The 15,190-nt window shown below is 35.0% G+C and overlaps 1 pseudogene; it reads left to right on the top strand.

Annotated features, from left to right (window-relative positions):
• Positions 1-238: 238 nt before the first annotated feature.
• LOC112835326 (nucleophosmin-like) lies at positions 239-1,125 on the top strand (annotated as a pseudogene).
• The last annotated feature ends 14,065 nt before the right edge of the window (positions 1,126-15,190 follow it).

Raw genomic sequence — 15,190 nt, 5'->3', positions numbered from 1 at the left:
AATAAATACTTTTGAATGAAAGAATGGATAAAATTAATAACATCCAGGAAATGTAAATGTGAAATGTGAAAATTGTGGTTTTACCCATATGATTACATTTTATTTAGTTATAAAATAGATGTTAAGACAATGGAATACTTGCTTTCCCTGGTGTGATTCTTTCCTGTTGGCTCTTTGGCATAGTAGTAGTTTATCTCTGTCTGCCTTCTTTAACCTCTGCCGTGTGTGCCACCAGCCCATGGAAGATTTGATGGACATGGACGTGAGCCCTCTGAGGCCCCAGATCTATCTTTTCAGTTGTGAACTAAAGGCTGACAAAGATTACCATTTTAAAGTGGATAATGATGAAAATGAGTGCCAGTTATCTTTAAGAACAATCATTTTAGGGGTTGGTGCAAAGGATGAATTACACATTGTTGAAGCAAAGGCAATGAAGTACAAAGGAAGTCCAATAGAAGTCACACTGGAAATTTTGAAAATGTCTGTACAGGGTTTCCCTTGGGGGCTTGGAAATACCACCACCTGTGGTCTTACGACTGACATGCTGTTCACGGTCCGTGCATAGTGGTGGATAGCATTTAGTAACTGTGGGGGAAGATGCCGAGTCAGAAGATGAAGCGGAAGAGGATGTGAAATTCCTTAGCAATCTGGAAAGTGTTCTAACCTTGGAAAAAGCAAAACTTGGTGCTCGTGAAAATGATGACAAAGATGATGAAGATGATGAGGGAGAAAAAGAAAAAAAAGGGGAGGGGGAGCAGGAAGGGGAAGAGGAGGAGGAGGAGATGATGAACATGATAATGAGGAGAAAACTGAAGAAAAACTCCAGTATAAAAAATATATATGAGATACTCCAGCCCCAAATGCAAACTAGAATGAAAGAGACTCAAAACCATCCACACCATGATCAAAATGTCCCCAATCCTTCAAAGAACAGGAAAAAAATCTTAAAACACCCAAAGGACCTAGTTCTGTAGAGGACATTAAAGCAAAAATGCAAGTAAGTATAAAAAAGGTGGTTTTCTTTCCAATACAGAAGCCAAGTTCATCAATTTTGTGAAAAATTGCTCCCAGATGACTGACCAGGAGGTTATTCAAGATCTCCAGCAGTAGAGGAACTCTCTTTAAGAAAATAGTTTAAACATTTTGTTAAGATTTTCCATCATTTCACTTCTGTAATAGTTGATACCTGGATTTCCTTTTTATAACACAGAGTGAGAATTTTCCCTACTGTGTCTGATAAATGTTGTCTAGATTCTGATGCCAAGAATGCGTTGTTCAAAATGCCTGTTTAGTTTTTAAAGATGGAACACCACCTTTTGCTTGGTTCTGAGTATGTATGGAATGTTATGATAGGACAAATGGAAATGGTGGGGAGACAAAAATATACATGTGAAATAAACTCAGTATTTTAATAAAGTAACAAAAAAAGAGCATGGAGTGCTTAATATCTGAATTTAAGTATAAAATTCAATCTATTTGCACACAGAATATTGTGTCAATGGTGTGCAAATTACACATACATAGAGAAAGTAGAAGGAAATAAACTAAAAATCTCTATTAAAACTTTCTTAGTGGTAAAACTTAAAAGCATTTGTTGTGTTATCATTTACATTTTCTTTCATCTTTAAATTTTCAGTGTACTTTTTTAAATTAGCAAAAGATATGTTTTAAGAATTGAGCACCTACTGTGTGCCAGCCACTGGCTGGGACTGGTGGATATGAAGCTAAATAGGTGTTCTAATTTTAACTGGGATAATACATGAATAAACCAATAATTGTAATTTCAGTCAAATATGACAAAAATCACATGAGCAATATGTCTGCTCCTTGATTTCTTTTTTTTAAGATTTATTTATTTGAGAGAATGAGAATGACAGAGAGAGAGAGAGAGAGAGTACATGAGAGGGGGGAGGGTCAGAAGGAGAAGCAGACTCCCCGCTGAGCAGGGAGCCTGATGCAGGACTCGATTCCGGGACTCCAGGACCATGACCTGAGCCGAAGGCAGTCACTTAACCAACTGAGCCACTCAGGCGCCCCTGTGCTCCTTAATTTCTTAAAGCCTTATTTTCCTCACTTGTAAAATAGAAATAATAATACATCGTCTTCATAATTCTGTGGTAATATTGCATGAGCTAATGTGAGTAAAAGACTTAACACGACAACTCACTAATAGTAAACTCAATTAGTCATTTTTAAAGTTATTCTTACCAGTGTAGTACAGAGGAAGGAGTATTTTTTGCACAATCTCAGGGAACACCTCATGAAGTAGTGGCCATTGGATTGAGCTTAAAAAGTAATAGTATTTGACAATATAGCAAATAGTATGGGCTAAGATACGCTATGGTAACAAGAACTCCCCCAAATCTCAGTGGCTCAGGATGACAAAATTTAATCATTTATACAGCAATGGGAAGGGACTGTCTCTGGTCATCATAGTCCCTCAGAGGGACCCAGATGAACAAGTCATTATTGTGACCTATGCTTAACCTGTGCAGCAGTGGGAGTGGTGTGCCTTTTATCACCCACCATCTCCCAAATTTTCTGGGCAGAAGAGATGCATTTCACTTTCACTCACATTTCAATAGCCAAACAAAGCTACATGGCTAAGTCTAACTTCATATTGATGGCCAGCAATCCTACCCTGTGCATGAAAGTTAAAAAGCTGGAAATATTGGGCGAAAGCACTAATGATCACCACAGATATACTGACAAGGAAAGTTGGTAGATTTGTTTCATCATTAGGATAATTTGGACAATGATACACTGTTAGGCCCTGACTTTTCCTTTATCTCTGGACAAAAACAAGATGAGAGTGTATCATCTCCGGTCTTACGGCAGAATGGATACCTCCAAATCATCCTATTCCAAAAATGCCAGAAAAAGTTGAATAATTTTAAAAGACTAGTTTAAAGTGCATGTCTGGGCTGGCAATAAAGTCAGAGTAATCCTTAGAGGCAGAAAGCAAATAGAAAGCATAAATCCACAGTAATAAGTGAAATAAAGTCCGTGGCTTCCCTGGGAAAAGTTGTACATTCCTTAATATAGAGCTTTGATTTTAATAACCTATGTGTGCCTAGAGGCCACACAAAGTGAAAGATCAAATCAGAGATCACACATAAACCTGGGATTCAAGTATAACAATTTCAGTGAAAGAATGAATCCGGAAAAATAAATAAAACAGGAAAATAATCATTTGCAAAGATAGAATGTTCAAAAGCATGTCTATTTTAGCCTCGGGTTTTAGAATTCTTAACCACAAGCTGGTGCTCATGTGGTTTTGGGGTCCAAGCTCATCCTGCCTATGTGGTCTGACAACCCAGGAGAAAGAATAAAGTTGAAAGCACCTCATGAAGTTATGTGTTATGACTGTTCCAGGGACTAAGAATGCAAATCCTAAGAAACAAATGCAAATATTCACTGAAGGAGCAAAACTTCAGTCAAGGTCACAAGGGCTCCCCATAAATATAGTTGTTTTCAAACATAAATGCTCCATAAAAATAATGATAAAGCAAACAAGGCAGTATGGCAACATAAATGATATGTGCAACCAAATCAAATAAAAAAGATTTTAGACACTGGAATTATCATGTACAGAATGGAAACAAATTATCATCTATAGGATGAAAAATATGTGTCATATATTTAAAAAATAATCTAAAATATGGACAGGAAAAAAAGAGTGGCAAATTGTTATACACAGTTGAAAAAAAGTTCAAATACAAATTTTAGAAATAAAATAATATAATCATTAGAATGTAAAGATCTAAGATGATTTTAAAATTGTGGTAAAATGAGCTTAATATAAAACTTACCATTTTGGGGCACGTGGGTGCCTCAGTCAGTTAAGCGTCTGCCTTCGGCTCAGGTCGTGATCTCAGGGTCCCAGGATCAAGCCCCACTTCGGGCTCTCTGCTCAGCGGGGAATCTGCTTCTCCCTCCTCCTCTCCCGCTCTGTGCTCTCTCTCTATCTCTCCCAAGTAAATAAATAAATAAATAAAAAGTATTATTTTAAGAAAAACTTAACATTTTAACCAACTTAAAGTGTACCATCCATAGACATTTACAGCGTTGTGCAACCATCACCACTAACTAGTTCCTGATGTCTTATTTGTTCAACATCCCCAAAAGAAACCCTGTACCCATTAAGCTCAGAAGTGTTCCTTCCTCTTCTATTTTTATTTTTCACAGGAATTTGAAAAGGATTAGTGTTAATTTTTCTTTAGATATTTAGTAGAATTGACTAGTGAGTCATCTGGTCATGGATTTTCCTTTGTGAAAAGGTGTTTGATAACTGATTCAGTGTCTTGTTATAATTCTATTCAGACTTTTTATTCCTTCTGGAGTCAACTTTGTGAATTTGTGTGCTACAAAAAATTTGTGCATTTTATCCATGGTATACTATTCTCCTACAATCCTTGATATTTTTTAAGATTTGTAATTATGTCTCAACTTTCATTTCTGATTAAGTAATTTAAGTCTTCTCTCTTTTTTTCTTCATCAATCTAGAAAAACATTTGTCAGTTTTGGTAATCTTTTACAAGAACAAATTTTTGTTTTCATTGATTTTTTGCTATTTTTCTAATCTCTCCTTCATTTTTCATCACCCTAATCTTTGTTATTTCTTTCCTTTTTCTAGCTTTGCGTTTTACTTGCATTCCTTCTTCATTTGCTTCAAGTTATTTTCTAATTTCCCTTGAGATTTATTTTTGACCTATTGATTGTTTAAGAGCATGTCATTTAATTTCCACATATTTGTGGATTTTCCAGTTTTCCTCTGCTAGTTTCATTCCATTGTCATCAGAAAAAATATTTTCTATGATTTCAGCTTTCTTAACTTTATTGAGACTTATTTTCTGGCCTAACATGTGGCCTATTCTGGAGAATGTTCCATGTACACTTGAGAAAAATGTGTATTCTGCTGTTGTTGGGTAGAATATTCTGTATATGTCTCTTAGGCCCAATTGGTTTATAGTGTTGCTCAAGTCCTCTGTTTCCTTATTGATTTTCCTTCTGCTTGTTTTATCTATTACTGGAAATAAGGAATTGAAATCTCTTATTGTTATTGTGCTGTTGCTTATTTCTCCCATCAATTCTATAAATATTTGCTTCATATTGTTTGGAAGCTCTGATGATATATATATCTTATTATATTTTTCTACTGAATTGATGTTACTATCATTATACAATGTCTTTCTTTAATTCTTGTGATGATTTTTGTCTTAAAATCTATGTCTTTTGGTTTTTGTTTGTTTTTTTTCTGATATAAGCATGGCTGCCCTTGCTTTCTTTCAGTTGCTATTTACATGCCATATCTTTCGCCTTTCTTTCACTTTCAGCCTTGGCGTGTCTTTGGATCTAAAATGAGTCTGTTATAAATAGCAAACAGTTAAATCACTTTTTAAAAAATACATTCTGCTAATATCTTTCCTTAAATTAAAGAGACTAATTTACCTTCAAAATAATTACTGATAGAAAATTTACTTCTGTCATTCTATGGCATTTTCTCTATGTCTTATCTCTTTTTTTGGTCCTCAATTCTCCCATTACAGCTTTATTATTTATTTAATTCATGTTTTGTATGTACCACTCTGATTTCCTTCTCATTTCCTTTTATGAATGCTTTTTTGGTATTTTATGAGTGGTTATCCCTGGGATTCCATTTAAACCCTTAGGTTCATAACAATAGATTGAATTAATACCAACTAAATTTGAATAGTGTACAAAAACTCTTCCCCTATAAAGGTTTTTCCCTACCCCTTTATGTTGTTATTTTTGTTATATGCTGTATGTGTTATATGCTGTAGTCTTCTCTCTTTTTTCTTCATTAATCTGGAAAAAGATCTGTCAGTTTGGGTAACCTTTTATAAGAACAAATTTTTGTTTTCATTGATTTTTTGCTATTTTTCTAATCTCTACTTCATATATATATGAAGCCATTAATGTAGACTTATAATTATAATTTATAACTGTATAGCTATTAATATAGACTTATAATTATAGTTTTATACATTTGTCTTCTAAGACACATAGGGGAAGAAGAAGAAACAACCCAAAATACAAAGATACCAGCTTTTATATCTATCTATATAGTCAATTTTACTAGAATTTTTATTTCATCAGGTATTTTCAGGTTACTGTCTGATATCCTCTTATTTCAGCCTGAAGAACTCCCTTTAACATTTGTTGTAGGGCAGGTTTTCTAGTGACAGAATCGCTTAGCTTTTGTTTATCTGAGAAGATCTTAAATTCTCCTCGTTCTTGTGGATGGTTTTCCTGAATACAGAATTCTCAATTGACAGCTTTTGTTTCTTTCAGCATTTTAAGTATGTCAACCCACTTCCCTCTGGTCCCCATGGTTTCTGAAAACAAATCAGCTTTGAGATGTACAATATGTTTATTTGATACTTTTATATATTGTGATATGATTGCCATTGTATTATTAATTAACACCTCTATCATGGCATGTAATTATTATTTCTTTTTTGTGTTGGGAATAATTAAATCTAGTCTCTTAGCAAGTTTGATGTATATAATATAATATTGTTGTCTATAGTCACTACATTCCTTTAGATCTCCAGGACTTATTTATCTACTAGTTGCAAGTTTGTACCCTTAAACAACATCTGTCTTATTTTCCTATGTTTTTATTTTTTGAGAGATATCCAAAGTATTCCATAGCAGCTAAACCAATCTATATTCTCACCAATAGCATACAAGGGTTCCTTTTCTCCACATCCTTGCCAACACTTGCTATCTGCTATATTCTTGATTTTAGGTATTCTAGCAGGTGTGAGGTAATATCTCATTGGTTTTGATTTGCATTTCCCTGATGATTAGTGATTTTGAACATTCTCACATGTACCTGTTGGCCATTTGGGTGATGTGATCTTACAGGCGGAAAAATCTAAAGATGTCACAAAAAAGTCTGTTAGAAGTAATAAATTCAGTGAGTTGCAGGATACACAACAACACACAAAAATCAATTCCATTTCTATACACTAACAATGAACTATCCAGAAAATAATACGAGAACAATTTTATTATAATACCATTAAGAAGAATAAAATAGGAATAAAATTAACCAAGGAGGTGACTTGTACACTGAAAACTACAAAACATTGCTAAAAGAAATTAAGACACAAATAAATGGGAAGATAACTCATGTTCTTGGATTGGAAGATTTTATTTATTTATTTACTTACTTACTTAAATTTAAGTAGTGAACATATAGTGCAATATTGGTTTCTGATTCATCACTTACCTACAACACCTAGTGTTCATCATAACAAGAGCCCTCCTTAATACCCATCACCCACCCAGCCCATCTCCCACCCACCGCCCTTCATCAACCCTCCTCAGTTTTGGTAATCTTTTACAAGAACAAATTTTTTGGTTTTTATCTATGATTAAGAGTCTTTTATTGCTTGGTTCCCTCTCTCCTTTTATTCTTTTCACCCTTCCCATATGTTCATCTGTTTTCTTTCTTAAATTCCACATGTGAGTGAGATCATATGGTATTTGTTTTTCTCTGATTGACATTTCACTTAGCATTACATTCTCTAGCTCCATCCATGTCATTGCAAATGGCAAGATTTCATTCTTTTTGATGGCAGAATAATATATATAACATCTTCTCTTTTTCTCTCTACATATATATATCACATCTTCTTTATTCATTCGTCAGTTTGCTGGACATGTGGGCTCTCTCCATAGTTTGGCAATTGATGATAATGCTGCTATATGCATCAGGGTGCATGCATCCCTTCAAATCTGTATTTTGTATGCTTTGGGTAAATACCTAGTAGTGCAATTGCTGGATCATATGGTAGTTCAATTTTTAACATTTTGAGGAACCTCTATACTGTTCTCCAGAGTGGCTGCACCAGTTTTCATTCCCACCAACAGTGCATCCTTGCCAACCCCTATTGTTTAGAAGACTATAAAAATCTTAATGGCATTTTTCCAGAAATGGAAAGATCCATCCTAAAATTCATATAGGAGGGAAACCTACCAATATAAAATATAATAAAGAACATATTTTAAAATTATTTTTTTAATTTCAGAACATTAAATATGCATATATTGGAGATCTCTTGACTATCTTCTATGTGTATTTTTCCTGTTTTTCAGATTTCTTCTTAATTTCTATTGACTTCCCAATATTTTTTTATTGTCTGTTTTTCTTATTGTGCTTTTGATCATGTATAGCCTTCTCAGTACATCTCATAATTAAGTCTTCATTTATTAAATATTTTTTGTCCTTTTTTCCCCTTTTACTTTCTGCCTTTTCATTTCATATCTTCCTGTTGTTTTATATTTTCTCAGTTTTTGAATTTCTGTTTCATGGTGCTTTCATCTGTTATTTATTGCAACAATAATACTGTATAATAAATCATTCCAAAACTTAGTGGTTTAAAACAGATCTGAGTCAGCATCTCAGTTCTGCTATTTGGGCCAGATTGAGTTCATCTTAACTGAGCTCACTTTTATGTCTTTGTTGAGCTGGCAGGTAGACTAGAGGCTAGCAAGTCTATTATAACTCAGTTGAGATGTCTAATATCTGCCCATGCAGTCTTTCATTGTTCAGTAGGCTATCAAAAGATTGTTCTCAGAACATAGGTGAAAGAATAACAGAACAATAAGAAATGCATACAAGAGTTTTATCAACCTCTCTGGATATCATTCTAACATCTCATTGGTTAAACCAAATCACACGGCAAGACTAAGAGTCAGAATGGGATAGGGCTACAAAGTTATAGGGCAAAGGTCATGGAAAGAGAGACTATTATTTAAGGGCATTAAGGCAATAAATGTGCCACACTGAATAACACTGCTTTGTTATATTCCTTCTGCTTTTAGTTACTATTTTTCTGGAGTTATTTTTTCTGCCATATATTTCATTTTTCATTTTCTATTTTTTAAGCTTCTAAGTTTTTTCCTTATATTATTGTGTTTAAAAAGCTGTAGTTTTATTTCTCTTGTTCATATTTGAATGTTCTAAATTTTTTCTAACCAGCTACTAACATAAAATCCTAGAGGGTGATCGTTTGGGTGGCTTTTTCAGTTTCTTAATTTCTTCTATTATCGATATGATGAAAAAAAGCATTTTTTGAAATATAAACCCCTCGTATGTAGAACATAAAAAGTGGCTTCCATTTTCCTTACCAAATTTGAATTGGAGACAGCTTTGAAAATATTTTGCAGTGTTCAGTAAAAGTGAAGATGTATGACATCTTCTATGACATTGTAATTGTATTCTTATGCATATAGCCCACATAAATTCATGCTTATTTGTACCAGGGTACATTTTCAGGAACGACCATAGCAGCAATATTTATAATGGCCAACATATGAAAATATCCTGAAAGTTTATTATAATATAATAGATAAATGAATTATGAGATAATCATGCTATGAAATACATTCAACAATGAATAAAATGCAATGAAAAGCAACAGTATAAATGAAATTTTTAAAAAATTTATTTATTTATTTGAGACAGAGAGAGAGCAAGTGGGGGATGGGGGAGGAACAAAGGGAGAGGGAAAGAGAGAATCTCAAGCAGACTCCACGCTGAGGGTGGAGCCCAAAGCAGGGCTCGATCTCAGGACCCTGAGATCATGACCTGAGATGAAATCAAGAGTTGGATACTTAACCAACTGACCGAGTCATCCAAGCACCCACATGAACAAATCTTAAAGATATAATCTTGAACAAAAGAAGCAAGACACAGCTGAATACCTCATGTATAATTTCAATTATATACTATTCAAAAATGGTAATATTAGACAGTACTGTTTAGATATGAATATTTAAAAAGCAAAAGTGTGAATGCTATTAAAGTCAGGATATTAGTACTGGGGAAGGAAGGGAGTAATGACCGGACATGTTGGAGGTATGGGGTGCTTGTTATGTTCTATGTTATCATCCTGGTTTGGGATTATATGAGAGTTCATTTTATAAGACTGTTATGTTTGAGAGGTCTGTTATATATCAAAGTAGAAATATTGAAAATACATTTGGATATATGAGTCTGGAATTTAGAGAAGTCTAGCATGGAGTATAAATTTAAGGAGTCTTTGGTGTGCAGACATAACATAAAGCATAAATCTAGATGAGATATATAACAATGTGTTTAGGAAGTGGTTTCTCTTGGATTGAATTATGTTCCCTCAAAACTTACACGTTGAAGTTTTAACTCCTAGTACCTGAGAATGTGACCTTATTTGGAAATAAGATCAGTGCAGGTATAATTAATTAAAATGAGGTCATACTAGAGTAGAGTGGGCCTTTAATCCAGTATGACCTGTCCTTATACAAATGGGACATTTGGACATGGATAGGACAGAGGAAGAATGCTATGTGAATATGAAGGCAGAGGTGAGGTGATGTGTCTACAAGACAAGGAACACCAGATTGCCAGCATACCACCAGAAGCTAGGATAGAGGCATGTAACAAATTCTCCTCATAGCCCTCAGAAGGAACCAGTCCTGCCAATAACTTGATCTTTGACTTCTAGCTTTCAGAACCGTTAGAAAATAAACTGGGGGGGGGGGGAACACCTGGGTAGTTCAGTCAGTTAAGCATCTGCCTTCTGCTTAGGTCATGATCTCAGGGTCCTGGGATTGAGCCCTGCATCAGGCTCCCTGTTCAACAGGGAGTCTGCTTCTCCCTCGCCCTCTGCCCCTTGCCCCCCACCCCCATTCGTGTGCATCCACTCTCTCAAATAAAAAATAAAATCTCAAAAAATAAAAGAAATTTTGGTTATTTAAGCCACTCAGTTTCTGGTACTTTGTTATAGCTACCCTAGTAAACTAATACATGCTCTAAGCCTAAGGCCCAACATTAAGAAATTAAAAAAATGGGAAAGAACCAAAAAAGGAGGTCAATGTGATAGGATGAAAACCTTTAGAAGATGAAACCCTAGAATCCAAGTGATGAGTTATGGAAGGAAGGACTGGTCAAGTGTATCAAAGTTGTATGGGAACCAAGAATTAATCCTTGGGTTTCACAAAGTTAAGGCATCAGTGATGTGATAGAATAAGTTTTGATGGAAAGGCTGAAGGCAAATGCCACTGAAGGATTTTAAGATAGAATAAGAAGAGAGGACTTGAAGATGCTTAGCATTGTCATAGTTCTCATTTGGAGTTTATAGAGCATCAGAGAAATGGTGCATGGAAGAAAAAAAACATGGAAGAAAAAAAACATTTTTATGCTCATGTGAGTGATCCAATAGGGTAGGATAAATTGATTTTTTTAGAGAGTTACTGGACTGTAGTCATCAAACAGACTAAAGGAGGTAGTATTTGGTAAAGAGACTGGGGAGGTTGCCCTTAGAAGTTTGAACAATTAGAGGTGCCTGGGTGGCTCAGGCATTGAAGCATCCGACTCTTTGAGTTCAGCTCAGGTCATGATCTCAGGGTTGTGAGGTTGAGCCCCACATCGGGCTCTGCGCTGGGCATGGAGCCTGCTTAAGATTTTCTCTTTCTTCCTCTCCCTCTGCTCCTCACCCCCTCCTTCTCTAACAAAAAAGAAAAAAGAAAGAAAGAAAGATGAACAATTCATTCATAAATTCATTCATTTATGAATTCGTTAATAAAAGGAAAAGGGACAGTGGAAGAGTAGTAATTCAAAGCATGTAGACATGTATATATGGTGGGAGCTGGTGGAAATTCTCTTCAGACTACATCAAAAACTAATGATGTAATGTATGGTGATTAATATAACATAATAAATAAATAAATAAATAAATAAATAAATAAATAAATAAATAAACTAAGTTAAATAGGATTTAAGCTTTCTAGAATGAATAGGAGTCAAAATTTCAAGAAAATGAGAAAAGGTTTGAAAAGCCCAGTGAAGTGAGTAAACAGATTTGAGAAATGTAAAATAAAAGCTCATCAACAGCAAGGGCCTGTTTGAGATTAGTGGTCATTAATGCATTGTGAGGACATTTAATATAATTATTAGTTTTTTCACCAGCCATATTGAGCTGGTTTATTCAGCGGCCCTTTCCCTGAGGGCCAAGTGGAGAGAATAAGAGATGGAGCGGCAGTCATTGGCACCTTAGAGTGGCTGTGGTCAGATGGAAACAGCTGGGAAGCCAATTTAGAATACATTTTCAGAAACCTCTTATTTGCCAACAGTGGTATTAGTAGAATTCCTTTAATAAGAGTCTTCCCAGAAAGAATGCTAAATAAATCTTCATTTTTCTTTTTAATTATGGCAGATTTATCGTGAAGAAATCGCCACATAATAAAGCACATCAGTTTAAATAATGATTAAAATGTTAGAAAGATATTATAAATCCACATTATAGTAGTAACAAAAACAATAACTATCAATCATACTGCAAATCACTGTTGACCATGTGATTTGCACACATATTCCTTTATTTATGTTTTATACCTTCTCTACGAGGTATTATTATCTTCATGTTACTTATAAGGAAACTGAGTTTCAGAAAGATTATTTTGAGTGATTTGTGACCATCACTGTATATCTCTTAATTGCTGCCTAACCATTAAAATTTTAGAGAGTTTACAGCAGTTGCTCAAAAATAGTGTTCCTTGCTTGATTACTTGCTGTAGTAGCATTTCATTTAATCCTAGAAAAATGTGAAGTTAGCAAATTACATAGATCCAAAAAAGAGGAAAACTTTATTTGGAGACATTTCCCATAAAGGAATGATCACGAATGACAAAAAAAAAGTATGCAAGTACATGATACACTTGGGAGGATAGACAAATGAGGTCACAATCAAATATCACAATTGCTAGGTCAAACTTTATTTTATTCTTTCTTGGTTAAAATTAATTAGGGTTCATTTTTTTTCTTCCATATTCCTATATATCATATAAGTCAAAGTTTAGTCAGAAATCTAGATGTTTCGGTAGCCAGGATTTAATACAAGGAATCAGAGCGCTACAAAACCATTGGAAAGGCTGGGTGAGTGAAGGTCAGAAAGAACCACTACTGACTTTGGGGAAATCAGACAGTGTGAACTGTCTATGAACTTAGCTATCTGCTGCACCAAGAAAAGTTATTTGAAGATTGCCAGGATGCCTCTGAAAGTTACCTCTACTGCCTGGTTACATATATACACACCAGCCACTATTGGAAGAGAAAAATGACTTTTGCTTTCTATCTACCTAATTTCATACAAATGCCTATAATAAAAATCTAAACTGAAATTTTGCTATCAAGAACCTGGAAAGCATAGTTTTTCAGTTCCAAAGCCTGTGTTACAAAGGAGAGTTTTAGAACAATGCAGATACTAATAAATATCACTAAACAATATGTGATTCAGTTTTCTTCCTCGGATTCCTGGGATCTAGGAAATACTTCTATTTACATTTAGGCTCTTAAAAATAATTAAAAGCAACAGTATGTATCCATCTAATGTGATGATAGATAGTTTGTTATATTCTTCCTTTCCTGCTCAGAATATGAGAGAGAGAGAAAGAGAGAGAGACAAAGTCGCACAGATTACTGTCTCTATCTCTGTGTAATAATTGTTGTACCTCCTGTTCAATCACAAACTACTTCACATTCTCCAACTTAAAAGAAAAAAAAACTAGAAAGCTAAATAAAAATAATATATGCATAGTTCATATAAAATATGTGGGAAGAACAAACAATCCTAAAATTTGTATGGAATCAGAAAAATACCCCAAATCGCCAAGGAAATGTTGAAAAAGAAAAACAAACTAGGGGCATCATGTTGCCCAATTTCAAGCTGTATTACAAAGGAGTGATCACCAAGACAGCATGGTACTGGCACAAAAACAGACATATAGACCAATGGAATAGAATAGAGAGCCCAGATATGGACCCTCAACTCTATGGTCAAATAATCTTCAACAAAGCAGGAAAAAATATGCAATGGAAAAAAGACAGTTTCTTCAATAAATGGTGCTGGGAAAATTGGACAGCCACATGCAGAAGAATGAAACTTGACCCTTCTCTAACTCCATACACAAAGATAAACTCAAAATGGATGAAAGACCTCAATGTGAGACAGGAATCCATCAAAATCTTAGAGGAGAACATAGGCAGTAACCTCTTTGACATCGGCCATAGCAACTTCTTTCAAGATACATCTCCAAAAGCTTTGGGACTTCATCAAGATAAAAAGCTTCTGCACAGCAAAGGAAACAGTCACAAAACAAGGAGGCAACCCACAGAATGGTAGAAGATATTTTCAAATGACACTACAGATAAAGGGCTGGTATCCAAGATCTATAAAGAACTTCTCAAACTCAACACCCAAAAAACGAATAATCAAGTCTAAAAATGGGCAGAAGACATGAACAGACACTTCTCTGAAGAAGACATACAGATGGCTAACAGACACATGAAAGAGTGTTCATCATCATTAGCCATCAGGGAAATTCAAATCAAAACCACATTGAGCTACCACCTCAGATCAGTTAGAATGGCAAAAATTGACAAGGCAAGAAACAACAAATGTTGCAGAGACTGTGGAGAAAGGGGAACCCTCTTACACTGTTGGTGGGAATGCACGTTGGTACAGCCACTTGAGAAAACAGTGTGGAGGTGCCTCAAAAAATTAAAAATAGAGCTACCCTATGAACCAGCAATTACAATACTGGGTATTTACCCCAAAGACACAGATGTAGTGAAAAGAAGGGCCATATGTACCCCAATGTTCATAGCAGGAATGTCCTCAATAGTCAAACTGTGGAAAGAGCTGAGATGCCCTTCAACAGATGAATGGATAAAGAAGATGTGGTCCATATATACAACAGAATATTACTCAGCCATCAGAAAGGATGAATACCCAACTCTTACATCAACACGGATGGGACTGGAGGAGATGATGCTAAGTGAAATAAGTCAAGCAGAGAAAGTCAGTTATCATATGGTTTCACTTATTTGTGGAACATACGGAATAACATGGAGGGCATTAGGAGAAGGAAGGGGAAAAAATGAAGGGGGGTAAATTGGAGGGAGAGATGAACCATGAGAGACTATGGACTCTGAGAAACAAACGGAGGGTTTTAGAGGGGAGGGGGGAGGGGGAATGGGTTAGCCTGGTGATGGGTATTAAGGAGGGCACGTACTGCATGGAGCACTGGGTGTTATACAAAAACAATGGATCGTGGATCACTACATCAAAAACTAATGATGTATTGTATGGTGACTAACATAACATAATAAAATAAA

This window comes from Callorhinus ursinus, unplaced genomic scaffold, assembly GCF_003265705.2.
Source record: "Callorhinus ursinus isolate GAN/ISIS: 27379988/994484 unplaced genomic scaffold, GSC_fseal_2.0 scaffold11, whole genome shotgun sequence".
NCBI lineage: Eukaryota > Metazoa > Chordata > Mammalia > Carnivora > Otariidae > Callorhinus > Callorhinus ursinus.
The sequence above is the reverse complement of the archived record's forward strand: the minus strand, read 5'-3'. Positions and strand labels throughout refer to the sequence as shown.